This window comes from Ailuropoda melanoleuca, chromosome 15 (genome assembly GCF_002007445.2).
Source record: "Ailuropoda melanoleuca isolate Jingjing chromosome 15, ASM200744v2, whole genome shotgun sequence".
In the NCBI taxonomy this organism is placed as follows: domain Eukaryota; kingdom Metazoa; phylum Chordata; class Mammalia; order Carnivora; family Ursidae; genus Ailuropoda; species Ailuropoda melanoleuca.
The window spans coordinates 64,995,268-65,003,720 of record NC_048232.1 but is presented as its reverse complement, the minus strand read 5'-3'; the positions used below and the strand labels follow the sequence as shown (position 1 = coordinate 65,003,720).

The 8,453-nt window shown below is 46.9% G+C and overlaps 1 protein-coding gene across 1 annotated transcript in view; it reads left to right on the top strand.

Moving 5' to 3' along the window:
* Positions 1-6,547, top strand: part of TMCC3 (transmembrane and coiled-coil domain family 3) — a 67,865-nt gene extending 61,318 nt beyond the window's left edge. Inside the window, exon 5 of the mRNA XM_034643715.1 lies at positions 2,435-6,547. The gene's annotated coding sequence lies outside the window, so the exon portion shown is untranslated. The remainder of the gene's footprint in view (positions 1-2,434) is intronic.
* Positions 6,548-8,453: the final 1,906 nt, after the last annotated feature.

The following is an 8,453-nucleotide window of genomic DNA, read 5'->3' as shown; positions in this document are numbered from 1 at the left end:
GCCCCACGCTGCTCACTGCCTTAATCAGACCAGATTTCCTGCCCACCTGACTAGCCCGGCATGGTAAACCTTGGGTTATTGAGCGTTTGGCGTAATTAATGACCCACAGGAAATGGGGTGTTAAGTCTCTGTCTCTCTTCCTTAAGTTTCTATCAAAATTNCTTTTGTCTTGTTGTCACCTTATCCATGCCGTGTCTAAAACGGAGGACACGTTGGGCTCAAACAGTTGAAAAGAATGCACGGTTTCTGGGGCACGTGCCTGCTGTCGTAGGTGATGATCCGAAGAAGTTTTACCTTCTCTCTTGCTGACCCGTGGAACAGAAGTTACTATAGTGACAGGGAACCCTGAACTTCGACACACAGGGTGTATTCAGCAGAAGGAAAGCGAATCAGTGTCACAGCTGTTATGGTTGTTTAAAGCCTGAAAAGACAGCTGTGTTGCAATTGAGCAAACAGATATCGGTAAATGAGTCAGCTGGGGGGGCTAGAGAGCTCAGGGGGGCTCATTGTACTGCCTCTAGTTCAGTCCTTCTCTCCCAAGAGACGTAGGGTTCTTCTCTCCCGAGCTTCACACCGTCCTTCCTGGCACGCAGTCTGTGCCTGGCTTATGGCCGCCCTGTGCTGGGGCAGCAGCAGGAAGGCCTGGTCCCCGTCCTCCCGCAGCTGTGGACTGTCGGCTAGGGAGGAGGGTTGGGGGAGACTTCACCGGCTCTGATAGGGCTGGGAGGGCTTTCCTCAGGACCTGACAGTGGAGGAGGTGGGACCTGAAAGGGGAAGGGAGATCCAGCAGTGAAGAGGCGCGGGAGCGGGGAGGCAGACACTTCAGGCACAGTACAAAGGCCCCGGACAGGATTCTTTTCCGAGCTTGAAAAAGCCTGTCTGGCCAGAACATGGTGAGCGGGCAGAGGGCTGGCATTACATGAGGCAGGAGAGAGTGGGGTGGAGACCGAGGGGAGAGAAACAGACCCCTGAAGATAGATCCTGGCTGTTGCATCGATGGGGCTGGGTGACAGATGAGAGGGGTGTCTGGTAGGAGGAACTGGGTGGGTCAAGTGCTATTTTCTGAGGGAGGGAACACCAGAAGGGGAACAGCGCTGATGGCAGGTACAGGAGAAGGTTCAGGACATGAAGCCATATTTGCACATGCTGCATTTGAGGTGCTTGTAAGAAGCTCAGATGCACAGCGGCGCCTGGGTGGGTCAGTTGGTTAAGTGTCTGCCTTTGGGTCAGTTCATGATCCCAGGGTCAAGCCCTGTGTCAGGCTTCCTGCTCAGCAGGGAGTCTGCTCTTCCCTCTGCTCATGCTCTCTCTAATTCACTCTCTCAAATAAATAAATAAAATCTTTAAAAAAACAAACAAACAAACCTCAAATGGAGATATCAAGGAGGCATGTGGATACGTGAGTCGCTCTCACAAGAGACGCCTAGGCCAGAGAGATACTTGGAGTCAGCTGTGACTTCGTAACTGAAGTGTTAGAAAGAGCAAGATCTAGGGAGAATGTGTAGCCTTGGACAGTGTCCTGAGTGACAGCGCAAAGAGCAGATGAAAGCAGAGTTGCCCACCATCAGTCCGGTCCCCAACCCTTCTCCCTTCATCCTCCGGAGCCCATAAATGGCTGCACACACAGAACGAGCAGTGAAAATACGGTCTAGCAATTGGAGATACCACCTACTCTGTGGCCGGAGGTCGTCCACTGTCCCAAAATGGAACCCCACCACTCCTCTCGTTTGTCCCTCATGATACCAACAGATGCCAATATTTTACGTACTTTATCTCAAATACAAAGAGACTCAAAATACTTACCTGTAATCCCCCGTTTATGGTGTTTTATGGTTGTATTCACATGCTCATTCTGTCAAGAATAACAGAATAAATGAGCCTTGAGATTGTCATTTTACCTCCTTGTCGTCGCCGTCGTCCTCATCCTCACTGTCAGCCTGGCTGTTCGCTGCTGTCTTGGCATCGAGCCCCCTGGCTGGGGGCTTCCACGCATGCGTAAGCACGCGCTCGCATGTTGCCCGTGATCTCAGCAGCGTTTGACCCTCGCTCTCCCTCTTGCCCGTAGGAAGCCTTGGAGTCCTGCCAGACGCGCATCTCCAAGCTGGAGCTCCACCAGCAGGAGCAGCAGGCGCTGCAGACAGACACCGTGAACGCCAAGGTCCTCCTGGGGAAGTGCATAAACGTGATCCTGGCCTTCATGACTGTCATCCTCGTGTGCGTGTCTACCATCGCCAAGTTTGTCTCGCCCATGATGAAGAGCCGTTTCCACATCCTTGGCACCTTCTTTGCCGTGACTCTTCTCGCAATATTTTGTAAAAACTGGGACCATATCGTGTGTGCCATAGAAAGGATCATAATACCCAGATGAAGCCACCGGTTCCCATCTTCAAGTTCTTTCACGTTTCTGTGTTAAAGAAAACTCTGTGCATACTACCAAATTTTAAAACGAACAGTTGTGCTGACTAGAGCCAACCAGGCCTGGGCTGTGCGTTGTAAATATCTCCAGTCCTCCTCACGCCGTAGCAGCTGCCAGCTCAGCCCCTGTACTTGGTGAATGTGAATCTGTTGCACAGCTCGCCCCACGCTGCTCACTGCCTTAATCAGACCAGATTTCCTGCCCACCTGACTAGCCCGGCATGGTAAACCTTGGGTTATTGAGCGTTTGGCGTAATTAATGACCCACAGGAAATGGGGTGTTAAGTCTCTGTCTCTCTTCCTTAAGTTTCTATCAAAATTGAGCTTCACAGTTGCTGGGGGTGGCGTTTTCCCTGAGTCCCGTAAGCAGCAAGGATGTGGCAGGACTTGGGGAAGGGACGAAGTGCAGACGTTGGCTTGGTGAACACTGGTGTAAATCCTCTGTAATCCATTCTGCGGGTCCCTGCAGGTCCCCTGCGTTCCCTTGTCCACAGTGGTCCATCGTGCGTGACTCGCCATCACGTGGAAATCTTACAGCACACCTGTTTATCCGTAGACGTCTAACATAGATGTTCTCTTGCACTTTAAATGGTAAGACACGAAGATCTGTGAGTGGGGCTTTCGCCTTCTTGCACCCAAGGAGCCGCACCCCCGATTCTATCTTAGGTAGCTCTCGAATGCCACACCTTCAGGCACGTGGCAGTGCTTCCAAATCCCACATCAGACCGAGGTTGAACATGAGTGCGGGCTCCCGGAAGCACCGCTCTGGAGGTTTGCATCCCAGCAGCTCTTCACTGTGGTAACCCCCTGGGAGGACGCGTTCACTTTACCCGCCGGCCTGGGGAGGGATGGGAAAGCTTTCTGCACACGTGAAAACAAGTGATGCTCATGTTGTGGGGCTGGCTGGTTGTTTTCCTTTAAGAAGGACAACAGAATTGTATTGTGTGAGGTGAAAGTGCGCTGAGGTAGGGCCTGGGAGCAGGAGGAAGCAGGGCATGGGGTCTTGGGGTGGCAGTCAGCTCAGCGGAGGTTCACCTGGGTGAAGACGGAGAACGTCCTCCAAGGACCCATCAGGCCAGCTGCAGTCCGATAAATCAGATCCAGGGTCTGCACCAAGGCTGTCCGTCATCTCTTAGGATGTCACTGAAGTGCCCCGGGAAGGGAGTGGCCACGCTTCTTCCCCTGAGGTGAAAGCCTTCAAAAGTCAACATCTTTCGCCTGTCTGGGCCATGCTGCTCACTACTTTCAGCCCAAATGATACTTCCCTTTAAGTCTTTGTCTCTCAGATGCTACTTCCCTTTAAATCATTTTCTCTCTGTATCTAACGAAGACAAGATAGAAGATTTTAATGGAAACTGCTGTTCATTCCCTCCTCCCACCATCCGTTCTGTTATCTGAAGGCGTAAAGATGTATGTTAGTGTACATTTTCTTCCAGAAAACATCGAATCGCCTGGATTTAAATTAAGTGCAATATTTTGCGAACAGCTGCTCTTAGGGAAACCTCCTGAAAAAATGTGACAGTGTGCCATGGTTTGAGAGAATGGAATAGTCGAGCATTTGGTACAAGTCCAGTGTGTGTGAGACTCAGACAACTCAAGCTTTCTTCTTCTTCTTTTTTTAACTTTACAGTTCAGTGGTTTTAGTAAATTCACAAACTTATGCAACTGTGCCCACTATCTAATTCCAGACTCGAGCTTTTTAAAACCATAAGCATCATTTCGTGACATCTTTGGCTGTACATATTTTGGACGCAGGCAAGAAGGAGCTACCAGCCCCACCCCCCTCTCATGGCTGTGTCCCCTTCCACTGTCAGACTCTCCCTTGTTCTGCCAAGTTGGCTGTAAATACACTGTGATCCATCACATCCAGAGGACAGAAAAGAGTTGCAGATCCAGGGAAGAGAGAGAGAGAAAGAATGGTGTGCTTCCTTTTGCTTCCATATTTTAATGGCCAGCATTCCCTTTTACCTGCGGGCATCAGTCTGCATTTGGCTGAGGGCTGGGTATAACTTCCCTTGGATCAAGTTGGAGCCTGGTGGGCGCCTCTCATGTCTGTGAATCTTTCTGAGGCACTTTGGGTATGCCAGGGGTTGCCGTGGACGTAGCTGCTGCTGTTAGTTTAGAGAGAGTGAGCTGTCTAGCCCTTGAGGTTAAGAGCTGCATCACAGGCCACCGTGCTCCACTCAGCGTTGGCTTCGACGCTTCCCAGACCTGCAGGGCACTGTGTCTCCTTCCCACTGAGAGAAGTAAGGAAGAAAATGGAAAGCAGCACACTCCACCCCCTCCGGTCTGGAGCTGTTAACAGAAGCTGCTAGAAACTGGCTCTGTTCTGAAATATTCGAGGGTCTGAATCATCCCACCTGACCATGACTTCTTTGCACAGAATTTGTATTTCCAGTGACTCTCTTTAGATGTCAGATAACCGTATTTTCACTTGGAGATGCTTAGCCTATGTGGCATATTTATTTTAGAGTCTTGTTGAAAGTTCATGAAGCTTTTTAATAAGCGGATGTACTCCAAGGAGACCTTTACTCTGCAGTTTACTGTTCTCTTCTTAAGGAAGAAACCCTCCCATTGTGTGTTTTCTTTCCTGCATAAGGGTATTAAATAAAGTATTATAAATTATTCAGTTAAAAATTGTGGTCCAGCTAGGACGTATCCTGGAATTAGTTATTTACATTTAAGCCAACTAATCCTTTTTCCCCATCTTTCATTGGTAGGAAACATCTCGTACGTACCTAAAGATGATGTCATTCGTGAGATGGGCAGGCACCTGCTCACTTAGCGAACTGGACGTTGCCTTTTAGCACAGGATTTTTTTGTGACATACTATTTTCATGATCACCAAGATAATGATAGTTTGCTGGCGACAAAACAAAAACCCCAAAATACTCTTCTGTGGGCTTTAAATTGATTACTCCAGCTTACATTTTGAGTGTGGTGAAGCCAGAACAAAGCACCTTACCCCCTCCCGCTCCCCTCCAAATTCAAACTGCAGTGAAGCAGTAAATAAAAGTACTCCACTGCTGGTTTTGTACGGAGAATAGGATCAGTCCCAGGTTTCTAGCAGGCACCATTAGTGGTTTTGCTTCTGGGACCATGATGAACTATTGATAAACTGAGATTTTCTGAAATTCCTGCCCCTTCTCCCATAATGCAGTTATCCCTTTCCGTTAATTAGCATCCATGGGACCTCAGCCCTTCTGCTTTTCACTCCTGTTTTCATTGAAATGTTGCCCTGCTAGCTATGTTGATTGCCCTGCCATTTCTCCAGCGTATCAGGTTTAATTATGGGATCGATAACAGTGACGGGAATTGGATTCCCTCAGGCACCTAATTATTTTTGTCCTTTTGGGTTGGATTTTAAATACCAAATTGTTTTGCATCAAAGAGGAACATCTTTGTGTTGAATCTAAGTATAGTTGTATCAGTTTGGAAAAGGATTTCAGTATGCTTATTAATATGAACACGTGTGATCAAACAACCTATTTTGCATATTTCTGTAATTTCGAGGAGTGAGCCAGGGGATAGAGTGAAATGGCATTATTTAAAATACAGAGCTTTATCTGGAGAGAGGTGTTTCAAAAAGTTTAGTCCATATGCTAAGGAAGGAGTTGGTCTAAAGAGATAAATCACTGAAAAGAGCGATATTGGCCTATTTACATCAAAAGTAGTTAAGAAGCTAAAAGGTACAGTTAACACGAGTTTGGTAATCCAGAAGCTATAAAGCAAAACTAACCTATAATTTTCTAAAGTCAGTGCAATTCTCTGTTTATAAGAAGTTGGAAAGTAATGTACCTTGATTGTCTTAGGAATAATTTATGTGTTGCAGTTTTAATTTATTTAAAACGTGTCTCCTGTCTTGTCCTAAGAGAAATGTTTCAACAAAACGTGCTCTGTGTTTAAGACATGTTTAGGCAATAGTTAGCAGTTCTGAAAATGGAAACTAGAAATGTTTATTGTGAGGTCTTTTGCAGATTTTCCATTTTGTAAGATACTATGTAGTTCCATGTCAGCCTACAGTTGTAAATTCTCCGTAGATTGTCACCCTCTTCAAAGCAGGTGCCATTATTTTTTTAAATAAACATTTGATGTTAGCTTTGATGTTAAATAAAGAGTTAGATTTCTTAAATTTTCATATTTGTCAGAGCATATCTCAGCGTGTGTGTGTGTGTGCATGTAAAATCAATTTTTAATGAATTTTATTTTTTACAACAGTTTTAGGTTCACAGTGGACTTGATCAGAAGGTACAGAGATTTCCAGGGCACCTGGGTGGCTCAGTTGGCTAAGCATCCTACTCTCGATTTCTGCTCAGGTCATGATCTCAGGGTCGTGAGATCAGGCCCTGCGTTGGGCTCTGTGCTCAGCAGGGAGTCTGCTTGAGATTCTCTCTCTCTCCCCCCTCTGTCTCTCCCCTCGCCTCTGAAATAAATAAATCTTTTTAAAAAAAGATATAGAAGGTACAGAGATTTCCCATTACCCCCTGTCCCTACACCTGCATAACCTCCCTACTATCAACATTACCCGCCCCCCACCGCCGAGGGCACATTTGTTAAAGTGACCACCTACGCTGACACATCATTATCACTCAAAGTCCATGGTTTATACAAGGGTTCACTCTTGTACATTCTATGGGATTGGATAAATGTATAATGGCATGTGTCCACCATGCCGTTAGCATCACACACAATAGTTTCATTGCCCTAAAATTCTGTGTTCCACCTGTTCATCCCCCCCCGCCCCCACCAGCCCTACCGCCTTGTAATCAATTTTTAAACTACAAGTCTGTTTCATAGAAAGTTGTTAGTTTGTGATGTATGGCCCATTCTTCAATCCCTGGGTGGGAAGAAGGGTGGTGTCTTCACAGTGCCTGGAATGCTAGGAAATGTGTCCCAGTGTCGTGGAAATGGGGAGTGTAGAAGGATGCTGAGGACAAGGCAGATGTCGTCATGAGCTGTAGTGGGAAGGAGAGAAGGCAATGCTCAGACAGGTGTGACTCAGCAGGTGGTAGAGGGACGATCAGACCCCTCTGGCTGAAGCCGTCTGGTAGTGGGGTTTCTCATTTGTGGGGTGCACTCATCTGAGCCAGTCCTATGGTGTAAGCACCAGCATCCCCATTACATGGATGAAATTGAAACTCAGACACATGAGCTTTTCCTGAGGTCATAGCTAGTAAAAGGGAGTCAGGATTCTTATTGCTTTTGCTTCTGATCTGCCTGGTTAGCCCTCTGCTTCCAGTCAACTCCAGGTCTGGCACACTTTTCTCCTGGTCAGCCGGTACCCACCTTCTGCAAACAAAACAGCATGCTTGGATGATGAAAAAACCCGTGATAGACCAGCCATTCCCTGCCCTAGAAAACAGAGTGCATTTGAATCTTCGGAAATCTTACAGGATCTGCTGTTCTTCTGCCCAGCTGTTGTTATTTGATATTTGAAGATGTAAAGACAGGAAAGCGAGGTGCTTGCATTAAATGTGTGTTCAGTCCAGCATATTCCTAAATGTTGCTCTGGGAAGACACCTTACCAAGCCTGCATTTCCTTAAAAAGGAGACTGAGAAAAAGTTTTATTAGTGGATTCTAGCTAATAATAAAAATAATGCTATGGAATAAAGCGGTGCTTTCTAATCTTGAGTAACGTATGGACTCCTAACCAAAAATCTGGGGCGCCCAAGCATGCTCAGTCATCACTTGACAAAGTTACTTAAAGCCTAGTAACATTTTGTAATAGCTTGTCTTTTCTGAAAGCCCTACTTACAAAGTTTTTAAAAAAGATTTTATTTATTTTAGAGGTAGAGAAGGAGTGCAAACGAGCAGGGGGAGGCCAGAGGGAGAGAGAGAATCTCAAGCGGACTCTGTGCTGAGCACGGAGCCCGACACGGAGCTCCACCCCACCACCCTGAGATCATGACCTGAGCTGAAACCAAGAGTTGGACACTTAACCGACTGAGCCACCCAGGCGCCCCACAAAGTTACTTTCTCATAGGTATGACCATGAGATGTAGAAATTTCTAGGACAACATGGCAAGCCCTTTCTGGG